Source organism: Plecotus auritus, assembly GCF_963455305.1.
Source record: "Plecotus auritus genome assembly, chromosome: 8".
NCBI lineage: Eukaryota > Metazoa > Chordata > Mammalia > Chiroptera > Vespertilionidae > Plecotus > Plecotus auritus.
This window is the reverse complement of record NC_137782.1, coordinates 12,258,835-12,283,770: the sequence shown is the minus strand read 5'-3', so window position 1 is coordinate 12,283,770 and position 24,936 is coordinate 12,258,835. Positions and strand designations below refer to the sequence as shown.

At 41.4% G+C, this 24,936-nt stretch overlaps 1 protein-coding gene, 1 long non-coding RNA gene and 1 pseudogene across 6 annotated transcripts in view; 2 read left to right on the top strand and 1 right to left on the bottom strand.

Annotated features, from left to right (window-relative positions):
- Nucleotides 1-20,451, bottom strand: part of SMAD2 (SMAD family member 2) — a 65,229-nt gene extending 44,778 nt beyond the window's left edge. Inside the window, exons 1-2 of one of the 4 annotated variants that reach the window (XM_080684450.1) lie at nt 20,000-20,451; nt 19,584-19,667 (exon numbers count right to left, since the gene is read on the bottom strand). The gene's annotated coding sequence lies outside the window, so the exon portion shown is untranslated. Of the gene's footprint in view, nt 1-19,583; nt 19,778-19,999 lie in introns of those variants that run through there. The other 3 variants (XM_080684452.1, XM_080684451.1, XM_080684453.1) reach the window with 3 other exon arrangements.
- Nucleotides 1,151-1,495, top strand: LOC308255886 (PEST proteolytic signal-containing nuclear protein-like; annotated as a pseudogene). Its single transcript has one exon. The product of its transcript is annotated as a PEST proteolytic signal-containing nuclear protein-like (transcript).
- LOC308256260 lies at nt 20,163-21,957 on the top strand. Its single transcript, XR_013961435.1, has 3 exons — nt 20,163-20,835; nt 21,017-21,129; nt 21,567-21,957. It is a non-coding gene; the product is annotated as an uncharacterized lncRNA (long non-coding RNA).
- The last annotated feature ends 2,979 nt before the right edge of the window (nt 21,958-24,936 follow it).

Genomic DNA, 24,936 nt, shown 5'->3' with positions numbered 1-24,936 from the left:
GGCATGTGCCCTTGACCAGAATCGAACCTGGGACCCTTCAGTCTGCAGGTCGACATTCTATCCACTGAGCCAAAGCGACTAGAGCAAAACCTTATATTTTTAATCTGCTTTTCTTAAATTACTGAAAGGTATGTTAAAACTCCTGTGATTATACAGTTGTAGACTTATCCTTGTAATTTTGCCAACTTTACTATACAGATTGCTATAGACTTAATATTTGTGTCACCACTTCCCCTAAACCCATGTTGAAACCTAATCCCCAATGTGATGGCATCTGGAGGTGGGGGCCTAAGGTAGGTGATTAGGTCATGGATGGAGCCCTCAATGAATAGGATTAGTGCCCTTTAAGAGACCAAGGAGCTCTAGCCAGTTTGGCTCAGTGGATGGAGCATCGGCCTGCGGACTGAAGGGTCCGGGGTTCGATTACAGGCAAGGGTATATGCCTGGGTTGTGGCTCGATCCCCAGTAGGGGGTGTGCAGGAGGCAGCTGATCAATTATTCTCTCTCATCATTGAAGTTTCTCTCTCTCTCTCCCTCTCTGAAATCAGTAAAAATATATTTTAAAAAAAGAGACCAAGGAGTTTGCTTGCCCCCTTCAGCCTTATGAAATTACAACAAAAAGATAGCTGTCTATGAACTAGGAAGTGGCCTTCACCAGAAACCAAATCTGCTGGCACCTTGAACTTCCCAGCCTCCAGAGCTGTGAGATATAAATTTGTTGTTTATAAGACAACCAGTCTATGGCAGTGGTCGGCAAACTCATTAGTCAACAGAGGGACAAACCATGGCTCGCGAGCTGCATGTGGCTTGTAAGCTGCAGTTTGCCGACCACTGGTCTATGGAATTCTGTTATAGCAACCCAAATGGACTAAGATACAGATTATGCCTAGCATATATCTTTAGTCATTCCTTTACTTTAAAATATATCACCATCCTTTTAGGTGTGTCTACTAATAAAAAGCATTTTGTTAAAATTTTTAAGTTTTCATTCTCGGGGTGGGGAAAATGCAGAGGAGAGAGAAGGCAGGGAGAAGCCTGAGAAAGGGCAGTGCGCTGGAGCCACAGGAGTAATGGAAGGGAAAGATCCAGTCACAGAGCTGAGAAGCCATCAAATGAAGAAGAAGCTGCAGACCTCCCAACAAAGCCTACAATGATATCCAAGTTTGGATTTGCCATAGGTAGTCAGACAACAAAGAAAGCCTCAGCCATATCCATCAAACTTGGATCAAGTAACTTAAGAAAAAATCTTCCAACTCTTTCTCCAAAAACCCATTCAGTAGTAGCAGCACCTTTTAATGAAGATGAAGATAGCGAACCTGAGGAAACGTCTCCAAGAAGCAAAGATGGGGATGAAGAATATTGAAAGGGATACACCAACATCAGCAGGACCATGTTCCTTCAATAAAGGAAAGCAATGGGTTTTCTGATAATCAGAAGCTATGGGAGCGAAATATAAAAATCTCATCCTGGGAATTTCCATGACCAAGACGATTAAATGATATGTTTTGAAATTGGTATGTAGGATGGGAGTCAGGTTAAAAGGAACAGTTTCCCTTTTAAAGAATGCCATAAGACTATCTTTGGAGCCTCCTTTTACTTTTCTTTTTTTTTAAAGATTGAGTGGTACACTAATAAATGAGTTTGAAATGTGACATAAATTATGTTTTATATACGGATTTTAAAACACTTGCTAATTTTGTAGCTTCATGTGATTAGTATCCAAAGGTTACAGATAATTAAATCAGAAATAATTAAAAAAAAACTTTTTTAAGTTTTTATTCTCCCTTACCAGCAAGTTCATTTTGAATTTATTATGTATTAGGCTTATGGAGATATTTATTCTCTATCAACTCATTTTGTGTTTTCTAATTCCTATGCATTTTTCTTTATTTTTTTGCTCCTTTCCCACCTCTACTAAAATTATCAAATTTTCTTCATTTATACCCCCTCATCCCCACTGACTTGGGAGTTACACATTCTGTATCAACTCTTTCAGAGTTATCCTTAAGACATTTTTCATGGGAAACTTTAATCAGTGGGCTGCAGGTGAAGACAGTAGCCTATTTTAAAAAGCCATAATAAAGGAATTTAAAAAGAAAAGAGAATCTCACAAGGATAGGGAGAAGAGTAAGGAGGAAACAAGCAAAATTTTGATTACTGGAAAATGGATGGATGAGTACTAACTATGAACTACTAAGAGAGACTACTAATTCTAGGCTAACTGTAGGTAAATGTCCTGATTTATAGGACAGAATCCTCAAAAGGTTAAGTAACAGCTCCAGTCATAGCAGGAACTGAGGAGAAGGAGATGAAATAGGCAGGATTTGGTGAGAGATATTTGAGAGGCATTTAGATCCTTAGATGGGTAACTGCCTCTCTCCAGAGAACTAAATGTTTATTCTTGGCAGAGGGTGAAACAGTCTCCCTAGACTAGAAGATGGCCTGAGTACCATTAGGAGAAGCGAGGAGTAATGAAAATGAGCATACTGCATGCTAAAAGTAGACTCTTCAACCCACTGGGTTCTGGCTCCCAAAATACTAGCAGCCAGACCTTTACTTGTTTAGTCATATTGAGACTCCTCTCTGGGGTACCTGACCAACCCCAAAAGGAAAATGTACAGATACTAATATTGAGAGTTTACCAACAAACAGCCCACTCAGATCACTCTACAGTGAAACTGAAAGGAGACAAAGCCTCACCCACATGCTTCGTTTCCCATCAGCTTGCTAGGATAAATCCCTACCTTCTTAACCTAGTACTACTTTATCTGAGAGGAAAAAAGCAAATAAAAACAGAAAAATGCAACTTCAAGAAATCTGAGACTATCCAGAAAAAAAACATAGTGTAAAAATCATCAATATACACAGAGAAATAGGAGAAGATATAGCCACCCTGAAGCAAGAGCAGCAGCATGCTGTACAAAGGGAACATTGATTAAAAGAAGAGCTCTTAAATAGCTTGACAGGGTTGGGAATGGGGGAAAGGACCAACATGAGGGTTGGAAGATAAAATAAGAGGAAATCTCTTAGAAAGTAGATCAAAAAGAAAGATGAAAATTAGTAGAGAAAAGTGAAGAAAACTGAAGGACCAACTCAGGAGGTTCAATGTCCAAACAGAACTTCCAAAAAGACATCAGAGATAATGGAAGGCGGGAGAGAGGAGGGTTTATCAAAGAAATCAAAAAATATCCCCGGAACTGAAAGATAGGAATTTCCAGATTGAAAGGACCCATCAAGACCCCAGGACAATGGATGAAAACACACCAACATCAAGACCAGTGGCTGTGAAACCTCAGAATGCTGAAGACAAAGGGCCTAAAGTGTCCAGGGGAAAAAAAACAGGTCATATAGAAAATAATCAGAATACCTTTGGTTTTCTCAACAGTAACACTGTAAGTGAAGTCAATAGAACAAAGCCTTCATAACTCTGGGAAAAAAATTATTTCCAACCCAGAATTCTATTTCCTAGGGTAAAATGAAGGTATTATTTTTGGATGTGCAACATAACCAAATATTTACCCCACATACACAAGAAAAGTCCTGAAGAATATTTCACCAAAAGGAGGGAGTGCCGGGAGCCATGAAAGCAGAATTTGGTCTTACTTCCTGGTCAGCCCTACTTCCTGATTGAGCAAGGACAAAGAAGCCCGCACGCGCCAAGGGCCAGAAGAACCTCCCACATCAGAATAACCAATCAGCTAGGACAGATACCCAGTCCCCAACCAATCATCCCATGGCAACTCCTTATCCTACCCCTCCCCTCTTGAGTGCTTATATACCACAACACTCGAATAAAAAAAACGAGGCTTGATCAGAACCTTGTCTTGCCTCCCTTCTTCGAGTTCCTTGTTTGTTTCATTCTCTTAGGTGGTTCCTGCGTGCCCTCGTTGCTGCCCCGCGGGCCGGGGCATCTGGCGCCCAACGTGGGGCGACCTGGGGACCCCCGACGAGAACGTCTACCGGAGAAGCCCTGGCCAGGATCCCCCCAGAGTCGCCGCGAGGACCCGCGAGTGAAGACTCAGCATTAGATCGCCACGGTCCCACCCGCCGTGAGACAGATCAGAGTAAGGTAGGTAGACGATTTTTCAAACAAGATTTCAGAACATTTCACCCCTTTTTGCTCGACTGCTATTATTGGCTCTCTTGGTCGATTCTTTCCTGCCCACTAATAAGCACTCACTTGCCGATTTGGGGAAGAATGAAAGGTACCCATCTCTGGCTGTGAGAACTCTGATTCACTTGAATTAGTATCGTCGCCTGGCTTTCTTGTCGCGAATTCTCTCCAATTAGATCTACTCTTAAAACCTTGAGCTTGCTTTGAACAAAAGGTCGTTCACCTCACAGACTCAACAAAGGGAATTCCTACTCCCTGAAAAGGGCAAAAGGGGTCTTCCCGTCTGTGTGGATCCGTGTAGGCGGATTATACCTACCGACTGTTTCACGCAAGCAAGGGAGTAAAGGGTAGAGTCGAAAAGAGAGTAATTCCGCCTGAATCCCTGGGTTGACGGGAAAATTCAGGCTGACCTGGAACGGGGGTTATACGTCCCAGAGGCTTACGTGGGGGAAGGAGTCACTCTGAGAGCCATCCAGTCGACCAATAATGGGGAATTCTTTGAGTGCCCATGAAATGTTCCTTGACGGTGTCAAGATATCCCTCAGAGCGCGAGGAATAAGGGTTAAAAGAAAAGACCTTAGGCAGTTCTTTGAGTTTGTTCATGATACCTGCCCTTGGTTCCCCCTAGAAGGAACTATTAATCAAAAATGCTGGGAACGGGTAGGAGATGCCCTACAGGATTTTTATCGGGCCCTTGGCCCTGAGAAGATTCCCGTTACTGCCTTTTCTTATTGGAACTTAATTCATGACATTCTAAAAATCCATTCTCAAGACCCTGATGTTAAAGAGGTCATCAAAACAGGAGAGGAGATTCTTAAGGAAAACTCCCGTCCCCCCTCAACATGCCCTTCAGTCGTTATAGATCTCCCAGGAGAACCCCCAGAGACCCCGAAAGACCAAAAACCTTTAAATATTAAAAAAGAACCAGAAAAGCCATAAGAAAAAATCCCCAATATCTACCCCTCGCTTACCTTTAAAAGAGATCATTCAGATCACCTAACCCCCGAAGAACAAGAAACCTTAGATGAGGAGGTGGCTCGCTATCATGATGACCCTTGGCGCCTAACTGCCCTGGCGCTTCATAGACCCCCACCCTATAATCCCAATTCCCTAGTTCATCCTTCTCCTCTTCCAGATTTTAACTCCCGTCCATCTGACCCCATCAGACAAGCTAAAATAACCCTTGCTCGAGAAGTTTCGTCTTTAAAGGAAATTTTACAGCAGAAACGAGAGCATGCCCAACTTATTAAAGAAATTCAAGCCCTCGAGGCTGAGCTTTCCACCCTAAGTCCTACCCAACAGAATACTCCTCCCTCAACAAAATCACCCCCCAACAGACGAAAAACTAAAACTAAAGCCCCGCCCCAGGCCCTATCGGCTAAAATACAATGCTAATGAACCTTGTTAAAAAAGTTAACTTTTAAGGCCTACGAGAACATAAATAAATTTGTCTCTGTTATAGAATTTATCCAAAGTGAATGCTTGAAAATAATTATAATTGACTCTAGAATCTCAAAGAAATTGTTGAAATATAGATAAATAATGTATTAATTATAAAGAGCTAAGTAGCCCAGGTAACTGGCTATGCCCTTTGTTAATGGAGGAAGGGGTAGACGCCTTCCCCTAGAAGACAGGTAATCTAGTTTCCTGCCAGGAACCATCTTTGAAAAATGTGGTAATTTACATTAGAATAAACCAAACCGAGTTTTACAGAGCTACTGGCAAATAAAAAGTAAAGTTTAAATTTGCCTCATAAAAAACCCAGAGGACAGAATTGAATCTATTAATTGATTATGTCTTGTATTTTTCTTAAAAATGTAAAGTGTTATTAATCTAGGAAATGCTAAGTATATTTGACTTGCCAGCTTTAAAAGTTCAAAGTGCAAATTAAATTGGGAGAAATTATATAGTTGTGGTAATTAAATGTCTAAAGTATAAGAACTTATTTTTGAGAAAATAAAATGTGTTTTCTCTAATAATTAGGAATTCAAAATAAGTTGCTTATTATTGGTCTAATTAAAAAAGAGGATTAATTCAAATTTTTCTATGCAAAAACTAGTTTAAAATCTAATTGATATCTTAAGATAATTGTAAAAAGTATTATAATCTTTAAATCATATATGGATATATATATATATTTGATCATTTTTTCCATGTTAAAATTTCAAGGCTTTAACAGAGATGATTCTTGGAAAGCTCCAAGGGCCCGGAGTAATACAAGAAATTTATTCTCTTCTTAAAGGAAATCTTTTTAAATTTAACAGATCTAATATACTTGAAATTGCAAGGAAAGCCTTATCAAATAAAAATTAATAAATTTATTTTAAATGTTATGAAGGTTTTGTCCTCTAAGAAGGGTGAAATGAAGTAACTAAATATTTCTTATAATCCAACAGCAGAATTTAAAATGACAAAAAGCCCATAGCTGCCTGCATTCTTAATTAAACTAAGAGGCGGGGCAACATTTGCTGCTTGTGAATCAGACAAAAACATTTACTAAATTTGCTTTGCTTTTTAAATGAAGATACCTACTTTAATTACTTAAATAAATTAGCTTTTTAAATTATAATCAAGGTTTTCAGCTAAATAAAAAGCCAATATTTTTATAAACAATTCTAATAAAGACCAGAAACAGCTAGTGAGATTTTTGTTTGTCTGCAATATAAATTTGACTGTCTTTTAAAGGAACAGATTAGACAGCCACCATGATGGCCACATGTCTTGCTGCTCCCCCTGGGGGCCGCCATCTTGGAAGCCATAGGGGCCAAACCTTTCCTTTGGAATAAGCCAATGTCTTTGTAAGCAATTTGATTAAGTATTCTAAGAAAGTTACTGAAGGCTTCCCATGATCCCTCTGTATATGCAAATTAGCTAATGGGGATACTCTTAAAAAATAAAATTCCAGCTTAATAAAAAAGGAGAAATTTGAGAGGTGCAGAAATGTAACTAGACCTTGTCTATACAAAAAGAAATTGACAGCCAGTTTGAAATTGAATTGTCATGGCTTAGAGCAAAGAATATCCTTACATGATATTATTCTACAATGTCATTATAATTTTCAATGCTTTATAACAGCATGTTGTACAATTGTTCCAAACAAACTTACAAACTAATTCTTTGAATGATTGGCAGTAATATAAAAAGGACATAAAAGGATTTAATCCCTTCCACTGTGTGGAAGGCCTCTTGGGAAGGTACTTGAGCATTCTGTATTGGCCCTTCTTACCCATTTTGCCAAGAGAAACCCTCTTCTCACAATCTAATTGCCCACAGCTGTTGCCTGAGCTTTAGGTTGAAGCCTCGTAGTGGCTGGCACAATGGATCTGTCTCTCGCACAATGGCGTGAGCTGGGCCTTCCCTGGAGAAAAAACCTGGGTTCCCCAAAATATGTGACCTATGCCAAGGCCCCGCCAGTAGGCAAGAGGATCCCAAGGCAAGCGCTGGGCATGGAGGCCATAGGGGCATAGGCTACCAAGGAGACAGAACTGAACCTTACATCACCCTGCTTGGCCCCGGAGGATGGCTGGTTAGTCAATGACGGGTAAGACTCCTCAAGGGAGGGGCAACCTAAGACAGGCACAGTCGCAGGGGGCCATCAGGAGAGAACTTGGGGGTCAACAGAGGTGTGGCACAGATCCTCACCCCCCCAACATTACAGGGGTTTGAACACTCGCCCCTTCTGAGGGAGGTCTCCTGCCCCATGGCTGCTTCGTGCTTCCCATGCCCAGCTCAGATTGGGACCCAGGCAACAAACAGATTTGGCCCAGCTAAGACTGAGACCCAGGCAACAGAGAAGTGGTTGATGGCAGCTGCCCTATACCTAAATCTAGCCTAAATCCAGGAGTGCTCAGGGCTTTCTTAAGGATGCATATAATCCTTTCCATTAACTAAAACTGTTGTTAAAGTATTAAATTTGACAGTAAAATAGTCAAGTTTTCAGATTAATTTAAATTGGCTAAATGAAATAAGGGAATATTCAAGAAAATCTAATTGTACAAAAGGCTGTTCCTAAAGTATTAACCAAAATTTTTATTTGTAGTTCAATTCATGGTAAAATTGCTTAACATGCAATGAACCTAAAGCAGTCATATTTTTGTGCAAAAAATTAAAATTTAAAGTTATCAAGACTGCATTATATATTTTCCAAAAGCCTCCTAATAATTAAATCAAAAAAGGAGGGATAGTGGAGTAATATTATGTAAGGAAAAATACCTTGTAAGTAAATTACATCTAGAAAAATTTTTACTTTGAAAATTAATTTTCATTTGTTACGCTAACAGCAAGACACCCATGAAAAACACACATGGTGTCAAAATAAGCCAAAGGAAAATTAGTTAGGCAAAAATAAAAAGGATCCCAAGTCAAATTTATAGAAAAGACACCTTTATTAACTTTTGGTCGAGAATATGTTTGTATATTTTCAGAAAAAAAACCAAAAAACTCCAGGACCATGTGGATTCCTGCAACAGAGAGGAATTAGCAGGAAATAATTCAGCCATGAAGACAAGAGGAGACAGTCGTTACCTGTGGGCTTGGGAAACCCACGGGAGGAGCCGGGTCACTACTCCCTCGCTCGGTTAAAGCCCACTCCCGCTTAAAAACAGAAAGGGAGGAGATGCCGGGAGCCATAAAAGCAGAATTTGGTCTTACTTCCTGGTCAGCCCTACTTCCTGATTGAGCAAGGACAAAGAAACCCGCACGCGCCAAGGGCCAGAAGAACCTCCCACATCAGAATAGCCAATCAGCTAGGACAGATACCCAGTCCCCAACCAATCATCCCATGGCAACTCCTTATCCTACCCCTCCCCTCTTGAGTGCTTATATACCGCAACACTCGAATAAAAAAAACAAGGCTTGATCAGAACCTTGTCTTGCCTCCGTTCTTCGCGTTCCTTGTTTGTTTCATTCTCTTAGGTGGTTCCTGCGTGCCCTCGTTGCTGCCCCGCGGGCCGGGGCAAGGGAGCACAAAACAAGAGTATGAGATTTAACAAAGGAGAGAAGTGAAGAGGGATCCAGATTGACTGCTGTGTACTAAGTGTAGAGAGGCAACCAGTGCAAATTGGAGGTTCAAAAACATGAAGCCAAGAGTAATGCTGGGTTTCTCCCTGAAGTTAACATACATCTTAAAAGACAATGGAAGGAAAAAAAAAAAAAAAAAAGACAATGGAAGCATGACTTTCACTAATGAGGCCAACAATGATCATGGTAAATGGTTGAGAGTAAATAATCCTATATAATAAAAGCCTAATATGCTAAGTCTCTGGTCGTCGGGTCAGCCATTCAACCAATCAAAGCGCAGTATGATAATGATATGCTAAGGCCACTCAACCACTTACTATGATGTGCATTGACCACCAGGGGGCAGACAGTCGACCAGTTGACCAGTCGCTATGACGTGCACTGACCACCAGGGGGCAGATGCTCCGACCAGTAGGTTAGCTTGCTGCTGGGGTCTGGCCAATCAGGACTGAGGGAGATGGGCTGGACATGCCCTGGAGCCCTCCCGCAGACCCTCCCTGGACAGCCAACCTCCCGCATCTCTCCCTGGCCCTGATTGTGCACTGGTCCCTCAGCCTGGCCTGTGCCCTCTCGCAATCCAGGACCCCTCAGGGGATGTTGGAGAGCTGGTTTCAGCCAGATCCTGCAGGCCAGGCCAAGGGACCCAACTGGTGCATGAATTCGTGTACCAGGCCTCTAGTAAAACAATAAAGAATAGCCTGGTACCTCTCTCTCATATTAAAAAAAATTTTTTTTCATTGATTTCAGAGGAAGGGAGAAATAGAGAGATAGAAACATCAATGATGAGAGAGAATCATTGGTCGGCTGCCTCCTGCACACCCCACACTAGGGATCGAGCCCGCAACCCGAGCATATGCCCTGACCAGGAATTGAACAGTGACCTCCTGGTTCACAGGTTGACACTCAACCCCTAAGCCATGCCAGCCAGGCTGGTACCTCTCTTTTAATCACATCCTAGCAAGAGATTTCTGATCCCACAGATTACAATGCAAAAGGAAATCCTGATTAGAGGAATTCCCATATATTAATACACATTTATATATGTATGAATGTATTTCTTTAGACCAATGCTGTCCAACAGAAATAGGATGCAAACCACATATATAATTATAAATTTTCTATTAGCCACATTTTAAAAGTAGAGTAAAAAATAGGTAAAATTGTTTTAATAATGTTATTAATTCACCCCAATATACCAAAATTATCATTTTAATGTCAAATCAGTATTAAAAGTGGAGATAGTTTACATTCTATTTTATAGACTAAGTATTAAACTTGCAGCCCATCTCAATTTGGACTAGCTACATTTCAAGTGTTCAATAGTCACATTTGTCTAGTGGCTGGATAGCAGTAACAGTGGTTACATTCTGGAAAGTATATTAGGTAGCAGGATGCAGACGATCTGAGGGAGACTTACTTTTCATTATTTATTAATTTGCTCTTTTTGAATTTTGTACTATATGCATGTATTACCTATTTTAAAAAATGAATACACTCCCTAAATAAGTATACAAATGTAAATATCCTACTTCTGGAAATCTATCTTATGTATGTGTATAATGAAGAATAAATAGTTATTTGCTGCAGCACTATTTTTAATACCACAAGACTGGAAATAACCTAAGTGTCCATCAATAGAAGACTGATGAAATACTAGTATACTATAGACACTCACACAAAAGGATACTGTGCAATCAAAAGAAAAAGTAAAAAGTATGAAAATGAAATAATCTACAAGATGCATTATTAAGTAACATACATATATGGCCATTTGTACTAAAAGCTAACATACGCACAAAGTTGCTCGGACATGCATAAAATCTCTGGAATAATTCACAAAAACCTAGTAATGCTACTTGTGTTTGAAAAAGCAACTGAGTGGCAAGCGGCAGGCTGACAGACTTTTCAATATATATATATATATATATGTATGTATGTGTGTGTGTGTGTGTATATATATATATATATATATATATATCTCCTTTGGACCTTTTGAATTTCGCATTACAATCCTATATATGCAAATTGTCCCCTCAACCAGGAGTTCGACCAGGGGGCGTGGCTGGTCAGCCAACCGCCTGAGGCACCGCCCCACTTTTGGATCCATCCCCGGTTGGCCCCCTCCACCCCAATTAAAGGTGGGGCCAGACAGCCAACTGCCCACGGCCCCTCCCCTGGCCAGCCCTGCCCCAATTGGCCCTGATCGGGTGGGCCGGCCGGACCCCACCCATGCACGAATTCGTGCACCGGGCCTCTAGTAATATATACTTGTAAAAAACAAAAACAAAAACAAAACACCCACTCTTTACACTTAGCTGGTATCTTGCTTTTTATTGACCCTGCTTGCCTTCATGTAATGTCTAAAGTCCATCTATAAAAACTAGCATTTTTCTAGTTCCTCCATAGAGAGTTTGAGGCTTTTTTTCCAGCAGAGGCCATAGATGTTTCAATGACATCAGAACAGTTTTTACATAAATACATATTTTAGCATACAGTTCTTAGAGTTTTGTCTCCCTTCCCTGAATGGCATTACAACCCCATCCCCTGCTACTGAATTCTTTATCTAGTAATTTCCCTAAGAACACCTTTTCCTGAACACTGACTTTTCTAAGTTTCTTGTTCTTGGGGACTTTTCTTTCCCTCTCTAGATCAGACATATATAAAAGAAAAAAAGTCTGACATTTTATCCAACATTTATAGCTGGAGAAAAGAGCCTAATCTCTGTCTGTTCTAATATGCCTGTGTGATTTTAAGAAACCTAGAGTATAGTCAATAATGGCAGAGACTGAAGAAAGTAGTATGATAACTGAGAAAAGGCTGCTAAACTTGGCAGTTCAGAATTCACTGATGACTTCCGAAAGGGCAGTGTGAAGGAGAATATGAAAAAAGAATGGCAAAAAATATTTCACAAAGTCCAAGTCTAGAAAAAAGGAAGTGATTAAGTATAGAAAGCAAATATAATTTCAAATATCTTCAAACTGCAAATACAAAATATTCCCAAAATACCTATATGAATTTTTACTTCAAGAGAAAAATCAAGTTAGATACTGCAACATAAAACACTTGAAATGTGATGGTTTTGCCTTCATAAAGAACACCGAAAGTCCCACCAGAAATAGTATAAAATCATTATTAGATTTTTGGCAATCCATAAACATGTTATCATACAAGGGAGAGAAAAAAAGATTACTTATGATCTGGATTTTTACAACTTTTTTAGTCAAAGAAATCAGTACAATAGAAAGGATTAAAAAAATAAAAATACATTAAAAGCCATTTTTTTAAAAAAAATAGGTTTCTCCATTTTCACTATAACTATACTTTTTCCAAAGTTATAAGTTAGTAAGGAAACACACTGCCAATTGGAAATCTAAGTTGGCCCTGTGGAGAACGATGGCTAACGTGTCTTTTAAACAAAAGCAAATAGAAAAATTCATGTATTCAAGAAACTAGAAACACCCATCAGAAAGGATATATGCACCCCTATGTTCAAAGCAGCACGATTCACCATAGCTAAGATTTGGAAACAGCCTAAATGCCCATCAGCAGATGAGTGGATTAGAAAACTATGCTACATCTACACAATGGAATACTACGATGCTATAAAAAAGAAGGAATTCTTCCCATTTGCAGCAGCATGGATGGAACTGGAGAGCATTATACTAAGTGAAATAAGCCAGGCGATGAAAGAAAAATACCACATGATCTCACTCATTTATGGAAAATAAAAAACATTTTAACCTGATGAACAAGAAGATAGATACAGAGGCAGTAAAGTATCGAACAGACTGTCAAATTACAGCGGGAAGGCTGGGGAGTGTTGGGGAGGGGGGGAAGAAATCAACGGAAGGAATTATATGCATGCATATAAGCACAACCAATGGACACAAGACACTGGGGGGATGGGATGAGGGCATGCGACAGGGGGTAGGGTAGGTTGGGGGAAGGTCAATGGGGAAGAAAAAAGGAGATATATGTACTACTATTTGTAATACTTTAAACAATAAAATAAAATTAAAATTAAATAAATAAATAAATAAAAAATCATGTGTTCAATTTTGTGAGCTGCTAAATCTAATGTTAGAGCTTGAATTTAATCCTAAAATTGGTCTTGGTTCAGTAAAAGCCATATTATATAGGCACTGCCGGGGAAGGAAACTACCTGTTTTTTAGTTGAGTTATATTCCTTTCACCTTTCATGAATCTGGAGTTCTATAATCAGCTTGTAAACATAAATTTACATACTGGTTTATCATTCCCAAATTATAAAAAATCATCCATCAGACTACACAGGCCCAGACTCAAATTGCACGAATATTCAGTACTCCAACTGACCTTCAAATTCCTAGGTCTGTCTTGACCCTCTGCTGAGCAGCAATTTACACCCAGGTCAAGTGTATACAGTTCTCAGGGTGTAAACGTGCAATCAAAACAAAGTCTAATAGCACTGTCCAAAAGAACCTTCTATTATATTAAAATTAATTATAGTTAAATTAACATTCATTTCCTCAGTCACAGTTGCCTTATTTCAAGTGCTAAATAGCCACATTTGGCCAATGGCTACCATATTGGACAGTGCAGGTGTATAGCAAATATTTTTCCTTAAGATCTATTATTCCTCAGTGGAGTTTCCAATGGGTAAGAATGACAGGAAAACTAAGCAGGCAGGGTTTCAGCACCCATATATTCCCCTTACATTTTGAAATTCTGCATGTTTGTTTGCTTTTTTAATGAGCCTGACAGATGCTGTTGTGTGCATAAGTGTGTGTGAGTGTGTGTGTGCTCTAAGTTTGAAAATTAGTGATATAGAGCAGAAACGGTCAATACACAAACCTCAGGCCAAAGCTGGACCCTCCTCATACTTAAAACAATTTATAAAGAAAATTTTAACTAGCCAGTTTACATGAACTATCTAACTACCTGTCTATGAAGTAAAACTTGGGGGAAGGAGGAGGGAAACTTGGTCTAAACTTGGAAATTTTGCATTCACTGCCACAGATAAAGCATCTTCAGTAAAAAGAAAAAGTTTCCACAGCTCATTCAAATCAAGGGAGAAAGAAAGCTCATTGGCCCAGTTCCCACTACACCATTTATCAGGAGTTCATTCTGTGAACTTTGCAAATCAGATTCCCCATTCCACGTTTTGTAATGAAGGATGCAATTAAGAAGGAGCATTTATTAGTATTTCCTTAATATTTACAATACCTTAACCATTCTCTGTAGAATTTTTGGAAGAAGCTAAAGCAGCATATGAGAATGTAATTTAAACAAAGGCAAATTACAAGATCACAGATTTACTATACTACTACCTCAGGTCAAGTCTTTTTTTAATTAAAATCTTGAACTTCTAGTGGCTCCTCCAAAATTATTCATCCTTACTGAATACTTTGAACATGAAACTATACCCTCCCCCCTAAAAGGGAAGGGAGACAGAGGTAGGACACTGTACATTATTAAAGAAAACGTAGCTTTTCAAGTGCAAACTGGACATGTGTGCTGAATGGACTGCAACTAAAGTCTACACTCACTTTCCATTGCTCTAGTCTTAAGGTCAAAGTATTACAGATTTTGAAAAATTTCAGAACTATCTGGAAAAATTAGTAACAATTTCATAGTAAACTCACACATTTTAATAAGAATAAAATCATTAGGATTTCTGTTCTCTTAAAAGTATAAACCTAAAGATCTAATTTACTGGACATTTGTCCTATTAGTGTGGCTCAGTTACATCTGAAAAGAACCCATTGAGCTAAAGGAGAACCACTCATGCTCTAGAATGTAAGACAAGTAGGGAAGTCACAGAATTACCCTAATCTTTCTGGCTATCTGGCCAAGCCAGGGGCAGTGTCTAAATCTACCTGGCTTGGCAAAATTATATTCTCCATACATGAAATTACTGAAATTTAAGCTGAAAGCTATTCATGATATATATATATATATATATATATAGCTCCAGAATCAGCATTGAAATATATCCTAACTGAATACATCACAATTATACCAATCTAGAGAAATGATCAAAATTGATGAAAGGCAAGCAATAAGCCTCTAACTATGCATTTTTTAAAACGAAGAAGACTGGATTACTTTTGTACTACTAGCTAAAAAAACAAAAACAAAATCCTGTTGTTTATTTTTTTTTTAAGAAAGTCAAGGCTATATATTACAAACATTACCAATTAATATTTGGTGGAGTAGATTGTTTACAAAGTAACTCTGAGATAGAAAGGAAGAGGATCCAAAAAAAATTATCAAAGCTAATACTGGGTAGAAGTCACATGTAAGAGGAAAGAAGCCCTCAACAGACAGACTAGCCTAGCTACTACCTTCCACATTAGTTTGGTCCTGGAAATCTCTAGCACACTATCTCAAAGCCTGAGTGAAAAGTTTTACATGACATCCTTATAGATGACAAAAAGAATGACTTACTCTGAAGAAAGCTTTGGTATGGGGTGCTAAGCCATTTAAATCACATTTCTTTACTAGTAGCTTAGCATGAAAGGCTTTTTATTAGCCTGTAACATGGCACACTGAATGGCAAACCAAATGAAAAGCATTAGCAGGTACTGTGCTTGCAGGTACTGTGCTTGCAAGTACTGTGGTTTTTCCATGAAATAAGTCATTCCATATAGTACAATGCTTTACCCCTTTAAGACGAACTGTTAATCATCCTGAATGACAATCTAAAGTATATTATGTAGATTACTGCACTCTCATAAAGAGTTCCCCAAACATGACTTAAGCTAATTGATGAACATGCATTACTACACTTTCAGGTCTGGTCCTGCACTGAATGGTCCCAGACATGCTAGATAGGCTTTGAATATTTGTTTTTGTGTCTTGTAGATTAAGTCTACTGTCTTTACCAGGCTGTTATCTGTTTTTTCTTACAACAGACAGTGGGCAACAGTTCCCCATCCTCCCACTCCCGCCCCCCTCCACACTCCCCTTAACCTCCATTACTCACAATCTACTTCTTTCTAATCTATTGTGGACTTAGAAGCCAGATAGCTTTCCTTGCTAGAAATATCTGAAATAAATGCCAACAGATAAATGCCAACAGGTTCTGCTTAAGGGCCTCAATGGCTCTCCTGTGACTAAAGCTTTAAGATATATGGACTTGGACAATTTGAGTACCCCAGGTCTTCTTTGCTTAGTTTCTGCCTCTCAAGTGCATTTTATAATAGGTCAAAGATAAGAACATAGGCAAATCATTTGGATTAGAAAGAAAACAACTGAAAACCAGAACTAAAACAGAACAAAAGATCATTTGGGAGGACTCTTATGTCCGAGGCAATGTTCTAGGTACTTTCATCATGATCATTTAACCCTTATAATAATCATAAGAGGTAGCTGTTACCTCCATTTTCAGTTAGAAAACCAAGGCTCAGAAATTAAGTAATTTGCCTCAGATAGTAACTGAGAAACCAACTACTAGCTTAGCTATCTCTCTCCAAAACCCATGGCCTTCCCACTACATGATATTGCAGCCCAATCCTTATTCTTGGATTAGCTAATTGTCTTTACACTTTAATTCTGATGCTTTTACTGGAACCAGACCCATTCAAGTTTGCTTTCTTTCCCTAACCAGTTTCTATAACTAAAGAACAATGAATAAACAAAGTAAGGCCAAATTAAGCTTAACTCTACAAGTGTTCATCTGCTCAGAAACAAATATGTTTGTAAAAGATCGGCCATATCTTCAGTTTGTATGGAGTGTGCAAAAATGGTGATGTTTCCACCCCCCCATACACTGACAGTTCCCAGCGACATTGAGTTAACACTTAACATCTTTAATGCTGTCCTCTACATTACAGAAAGCACTGCAAGCATACTTAGAAATTGGCTCAGTAATGCATTACATGCTCCCTCAATTTGCAATAACATGATTTTCTTACTCTAAACACTGGAGGACAGGGCAAGAGATATGAGGAACTTCTTTTCTAATTCCACCAAGGAAGAGGGATAATATACTTGTTCCCTGTTAGGTATTTTACTGCCTAACCCAGGGCCTGGCACACATTAAAGACTATTTGTTTAATAAATGCATAACGGCACTCTTCTGAGCGGGGTTTTGAAATCATCTTCTTTCACATTTTCTGACATACCCTTGCAATACTTAGTGGAAAACATCTTTCCTCTTACAGAACTAAGAGCTTAAAAATGGCTCTTCTACTTCCATCAAAGACAAGGAATCTAAGACATACATGCCCCTCTCTATCCTAAAAAAATGACTCTTGTCCCAAGAATATGAATAAACCTCCATCTGCCAAACTGCATACAGCTTTTAGATGCATTATAAATACACCTGTATAACAAAGTTGCTACAAACACAGTCTTTGCAGTCCTAAAATATAAAACCAGCAGAATCAAAACCAAACAAAAAAAGCATTCAGACCTTTATAAAAAGACACAACTGAAAATATTTGCAAAATGTAAAAACTCAACACGTCTATGATCAGCAGGTTATGCAGCTAAACTGAGTGGTTTTCATCCCCAATGTAAAGTAATGAGATTATAGCAATATAATTCTAATATTTACAAAATGAAAAGGGGATCTTTTGCTATCTTGCGGTAGAAAAATCTTTGTTTCTATTCAAAAGATTTCTGCTGAAATATAAAAAACGATCCCCAAATTCCTAGTTGAGTGTTAAAACACATACCAAGCCTGACAAACCACGAACAACAGGAAATTACCCTGCACAGTTTCTTACAAGACTATTATTTTATGAATTTACAGACTGTGTAAAGATCTGACCACTTATGAATAGGTACAGGTAAATTACAAGCTTGAAAAAGCAAACTTTTTTGAACATCTACAATGTTAACTCACTTTAGAAGGTATAGGTATAAAGTATAAAAACAGGGCTCTAAGCAATTTCTTACTAAAACAAGCTTGGAAATTGATGTTTCCAATCATTACATTAATTAAAACTGGCCAATGAACTACTTTAAAGTCAATTAACTGTAATATTAAGGGTGTAAGTGGGTACTCACCTTAAAATGTCCACAAGACTCTAACTATTCTTATTTGCCAACAATAACTAATTTTACGGCAAAAACCAAGGAACTTTAAAATCAGTGTTACTTTCTGAATTGAATAAAAATGTTTGCTAAATGATCTCTTGGTGGAGAAAAGTATATAGATATCCTGGATGGTTTTCTTAAGACAAATAAGAAAATCCTCACACTGTGGTACACTTACGAAATCCATTTCATATTATTTCTCCCATTTGTGTGTTGCATTTGCTTATTTATTTATTCACATTAAAACTCCTCAAACTTCATTTAACTAATTGATTTACTCTTCTATGTAAGAAACACTTTTTAAGGCAGGTCAAAGCTAGAATAACAAATGTATTTGCAGAGTAATAGCCAATTTACTATCTTATTAGGCTCCAATAAAACATCCTTGCAATCAGTGGTACACGTTCAATTCATATGAAATCAGAAGAGAGGAAATGCAAAGGAACTAGGAATACAGAATCATAGAATTCTGAAAATAATTCAAATTTCAGGGACCATTTTTTAAAAAGATGGATTGGAAGTTTGCGTGATCATTTACTTATTAACAATTACCTTTCATGTGTCATTTAAAACACCAGAATTTAAGGTATTCCAAACTGTAACAGGCAAGACATGACAGAAGGAAAATGCTACTTCCAATTTCATTTACCTGGAGATGGCTGTTTCAAAGGTTTAGATGACAACAAACCCGTAGTATTTAGCTAAAAGGGTCAAGAGAAAGGGATAACAAAACCAACCTAGGAGCTGTTTTTCCTTTGTTTAGGATCAAAAGGAAACCATTAACCACATAAGGATTAAGTAAGTAAAAGACACCAGTACCCAACCCAAGGACAGTATCCCCCCAGGAGAGAACAAAACAACTAAAGTTGCAAATTTTAAAACGCAGTTTGAAATCCGTGAAATCATTTAGCATGCTTTCTACAGGCGTGTGAGAAAACCTAACAGGCTCCACACACAGTAACTTTCACAAGTGAGGAGAGAAGGGCCGCCTGCTCGTTCGTGTGAGAGTCCACTCGGCACTTCGGAACCCCAAGACGAGAATGGTCAACAAAGGTTACGGGACCAGAAAACAAGTGGAAGCAAAGTATCGCCCGCTCCTAACACGGCTTCCCAGCGAGTCCTAAACCAGAGCTGTCTCTCCGGCTTTGAAAATCAGAACCACAAACTATCAACTGTTCACGACGGAGAGGAAGGGCCCCCGCGGACTCCGGGCCGGCGGGCGGGCAGCTCCGGGCGCCGACCCCTTCCCTTCGGCCTGCCCAGCCCCGCGTTCCCGCACCCCGAGGGCCGGGCGCCCCGCCGCCCCGACCTCGCCGCACCTCAGCACCAGCCCCTGTGGCGAGGCGAAGCGGAGCCTCAATGACCCGAGCCCAACTCAAACACACCCCTAGCCCCAGGGGCCCGCCGGGCGCCGCGGCTTTACCTGGACCGAGGCTCCGGGTCCCGCCCCGTCGGACCCGGGGGTCCGGGACCTTTTGTTCCTTCCTCTTCCGAACGGGATGAGGGGCTGAGAGGGGAGAGGGGAATGGGAGATTGGAGGCGGAACTGAAAACACTCTTGCAGCCGCCCGGCCTCCCGCCCCGCCTCCCCAGCTAGTGCCCGGCCCGCGGCCCCGGCGCGCGGGGAGGGGACGCGGGCCCGGACGCCGCCCGCGAGAAGGAGGGGGTGGGGACGCGCGTCCCGCCGCCGCCGCCGCCCCTCCTCCCCTCAGGCGCGCGCCCGCATCCCTCCAACCCCGGGCCGCCCGGGCGACCGAGCCCTCCCCGCCGCGCCCGCCGGCCCACCTCCGCTTCCGCCCCGCGCCCTCCGCCGCTGGCCGCAGCGGCGCGGCGCACCCACCTCCGGGAGGCTCGCTCCGAGCTCGCTGGCTGCTGGCTGGGAGCTGTTTCTCCGCCGCCGCGGCCGCGCGGTAGACCCGCCTCCCACCCCAGGCCGCGAGCCCCGCCGATTCGCCGGCGCAGCCCCGGGGCTGGCACCCTGCCGCCCGCTGATTGGCGCCCCCGGCCGCCCGTTAGGGCGCGAGGCACGCCGGCCGATCGCAGCCCTCGGCACGCACGGAAGACAGGACGAACTGAGGAGGGAAGGCAGGAGGCCGAGCTCCCGAGCAGGGCCGGCGCGCGAGCGGGGCTTCGAGAGTCCCGGCCACTACCTCCCCGCCTCCTTTCCCCCCGGCCCGCCCTGTCCTCTCGGCCCGACCGGCGGCGCGCGCAACCAATCAGCGCGCGAGGTGCTCGGGGTGTGAGCCGCGCGTCGGGAGCCTCGAATCGGAAGGGAGACGTCGCTCCCTGATTGGTCCCGCCTCCCCCGTAGAGCGTGAGGCGAGGCGAGGCGCGGCCGGGCCGGCGGCGGTGGGCGAGGTGGGGTGGGACGCCCCTGGTTTCGGTTGACTTCGTCTTCGGGGAGCTCCCAGGAGAGGCTGTGGGAAGGGATGGAGGAGAAGCACGTTCCTGCCGCAGTGGGGAAACAGCCCCGGGATCACCCGTCCCTCTGCCTCGGCCCTGGGTCCCCTTCTCGGTCTCTCCACGGCCATTGGGTGGGGCCTGTGAGGGCCGCCGCTTGGCCCACCTTTCCTAATCAAGCCGAGAAGGGGCAAGTGCTCATCCCCTAGGAAGAACCGAGCCCGCCTGGAGGACAGGACGAGCCAGGGGCAGGAGGATGGTTCCGCCGAAGCCGCGGTACTGAATCCACTCCGGGCGCGCCCATATGCGAATGAGCGGGCGAGTGGGCGGGGCCCCCCGTGGTGCTAAATGGGGGCGGGGTCCGAGATGTAAATAAGCCCCTAGGGCGGGGATCTGTGGGCTTTAGGGCCAGGGTGAAGGGTGCCAGGTTTAACCAGAATCTTGGTTCCCTCTTCAGTAAAAAATGCAGCTAACAATGCATGCTGTGGACGACCCTTGTGAAGTCTGAAAAATAAGCCCGATGCCCCTGAATTGCCGGATTCTCTTTCCCTTCATTTCTCCGCTGTTCAGGTGATGTTGGTAGGCCTCCAGCATCTGCGCTTCAAGGCCCTAACTACTAGTAAGCTGCTTGCAGACCCAAACTGGTGGGAGCCTAACAGCACTCGGGTAACTTCGCTTTCACCTTAGGGACACCCAAATCTCTGCTGAAATATTGAACCCAACTAATCAACCACATCAAGTATTTATTAAGCACTTAGTGCGTTGGGCAGGGAGCACCACAGAACTAAAGTTAAAAAGAAAGTTAGGTCTCACACAGGTAGTTGGTGGCAGAGACAAGGCAGTTTTCCTGGCTCCCTGTTCAGCGCTCAATTTCATGTGCTCCTTCATGAATGTCATGTGGCGACTTAAGCAGGAGAGGGGCACTGACCATATAAAGCAGTAAACAAGAAGTACCAAATGACCATTTCAAACAGTAAGAGTTCTTGAAGTATATGCTTTCTTTTCAGATATGAAGGCTTCTCCGAGGAAGGTGTCTTCTGGAGATACTTGGCCGTTCCCTGAGTCTTACAGGTTCTCCAGATGTCCTTTCAAAATCTTCATGTCCACCACCTCCCTCCTCGAACATAGAAGTACTCTTCTCACCGAAAAGTTGTGATGAAGGGCATGAACCCTGGAGATAGGCAAATTGTAGTTTTTAGTTCTGTTCTGTTCCAAATCTGATCTTCGGCAAGTGGAACTCACCTGCAATGATAGCTATTCAAATGTAGCTGTGTGGTGATTAAATAAAATAAATATCACAGGGCTTTGAAGTTCAAAGAAAATAATTGTTAACATTTCTTCCCTTCGGTTGCCTTCATGTATTTATGCTAAGATAAACTTATTCAGCAGAAATTCTTCAAAAGTTGACCTCCAGGGTGTTTTCTTCCATTGTCAAGCTTAGAGGCAGCTCTACTCACCTACTTTTTAAAATAGCTTGTGAGAGAGACCCAGGAAGCCAACTGATGGGACTGATCCATCTCCTAGGCCTCTGCTTCCATATCCCAGAGCCACCAGGGAGGATGGTCTAGGCCAGGGCAAAAGCTCTTCAATTTAGAAGTAGGAAGGCTGTTCTGGTTTTTGGTCCTTCCTGCTGACCCAAGCCAACCATTTTAATATGAAACTAGAGGCCTGGTGCACGAAATTCGTGCACTTGCGAGGGGGGCGGTCCCTCAGCCTGGCCTGTGCCCTCTCACAGTCCGGGAGCCCTAGGGGGATGTCCCACTGACGGCTTAGTGGGCCTAAGCCATCAGTCAGACATCCTTAGCATTGCCACGGAGGCGGGAGAGGCTCCCACCACTGCCACTGTGCTCACCAGCCGTGAGCCTGGCTTCTGGCTGAGCGGTGCTCCCCCTGTGGGAGCGCACTGACCACCAGGGGACAGCTCCTGCGTTGAGTGTCTGCCCTCTGGTGGTCAGTGTGCATTATAGTGACCGGTCATGCCACCATTCGGTCATTTGCATATTAGCCTTTTATTATATAGGATAGCCTATTAAAAGCTACCCTGACCCTGACAGGCATGGCTCAGTGGTTGAGTGTCAACCTAGGAGGTCACGTTTCAATTCCAGACAGGACACATGCCAGGTTGCAGGCTTGATCCCCAGTAGGGGGTGTGCAGGAAGCAGCTGATTAATGATTCTCATCATTGATGTTTCTCCCTCTCCCTTCCTCTGAAATCAATAAAAATTTATTTTAAAAAAAATAAAGATACCCTGGGTCACACAAATATTTTCTCCTATGTGACCAGGGTGTACATTTATTTGAGTATCCATTTGGGTGATGGGGGATTCCTGAGCTGGCTGGAATTCCAGAAGAATCTGCTATGGGAGTTAGGGTACAATTAAAGAGTACAGTAATTCAGTAGATGATATGCTTGAAGTTTAAGACCGGCTTCCCAAAGTGTCAGACTTTTGAGTCCCTAACTTCCATTCTGGAATCCTTTTCGGACCTGTGAGATTGAAGAAATGGGAGGAGGGGCAATCTGGCTACCAATGCAGTACCCATAGGGTTTTGAAATGGGAACATGCCTACTGTCCCCTCTGCTAGAAATGTGTCTAAACCAAAGTGGGTCAAGACAGAAACTGAAGGCAGATGGAGAAGGATTGCCGTGGCAACAATCAACTGGGAAATCCCCTAGGGTACTTCAAGACCTATCATCAGTAGATTCCTATTGCATAAATTATATTAAGTGAATCTTATTTTTATGTGAATAGACACTAAGTTTAACCCTTCATTACTCATGACACTGCAAAATCAATGAAATTAAAATCAATTCAGAATCAATTTAAAAGTAGTTAAATGTACTAGAAAGACATATAAGAAAAATGGTAATGGTGGTTGCTTCTGGAATGAGAACTTGGAAGTCATGAGTGGAAAACTTAAATTTCATCATTATTTCTTCTGTAGTTTGAATTTTTAAAAATATTTATCCATGTGTTGATTTTTCAAAAGATACAACTCATACTCCATCTCTCTGACGAGATCTGGAAAGCCTTTCCTGGATGATATACATATGACTTCGCTTTGATTAATCTTGACCTGTTAGTTTAGTCTTGAGAAGGTTTTTAGCTTTCTCATGTATGTATGTTTTGTCTCCCCGTTTAGAATGTACATTCCTGAAGGATAAGGAAAGCGTCTCATTCTCAGTTGTCTTCCCACACCCTTACCAAAAGACTAAGTAATTGAAGTGAAATACAGCATTTGTATAGCATTCTGTGTGTGTCATGGGTCCACAAGCATTCTACACAGCTTTGCCCCGTCCTTTCAGTTTGTAGTTGACCTCAGTACAACCACTGAGCATCTCTTCAACATCTGATCTCTGTATTTGCTTATCCTGGCGGAGCTAAGTTTCAGTGAGCATTGCTACATCTTAAGGAAACATCCAGTTATTTGCAACTGAAAGGACACTGATTACATGAAATAACCTAAGTAAAAATTGAAAAGAACAAAAGTTGTAGGGTTACTTTTGTTGTAAATAATGATAGAAAAAACTCAATACCAGCTGGATTTTTATCTCAATACAATGAAATTTTATGTTTTAAAAGAATTTGTATTAATGGTGTGTACACCTGCCTACACACATACACACACACACACATTCCTTATTCACATGCTAGCTTTTGTTAAAAATGAAAACTAACATCTGATGAAGCATATACAAGTAAAAGGGATCCAGCAAGTATTTATCGGTATCTGTTATGTGCCAATCATAAAAGCAATGGTTGATTATGATGGAAAATTATTATTCTATGCCAAAATCACTCAAGAAAACAAACCATTGAGGTAGGGTTTTTGTTTGTTTTTCTTTAAATATATCTTTTATTGATTCATAGAGGTAGGGAAAGGGAGAGAGAAATAGAAATATCAATGATAAGAGAATCATTATCAGCTGCCTCCTGACCCCCCCCCCCCCCCCACTGGGGATTAATCAAGTCACAACCTGGGCATATGCCTCAACAGGGAATCGAAGGTGACCTTCTGGGTTCATAGGTCAATGCTCAACCACTGAGCCATATCAGCCAGGTGAGTTAGGGTTTTTTTAAATATTATTTAAGAAGGTAAAGAGACTGAGAGAAAAGTTGCCTCTTGTTGGGAGAAAAATATTTGGGGAAAACAAGTTAGATTTCTTATTCTCCAGACAGCTGATAATTAATATTTCTTACGCATTTAAAAACAAATGATCATTGGCTTTATTGATCATTAGATAGCTAATTCAAAGACTGTTCAAATATTGCTTGTAGTGTTATAATACAATGCCAATGCAATGAGTACTCCCATAAAGACATTTAAATATTATCTAAAATCTACATATTTGGGGGATGGGAAAAACAGGCCAATATC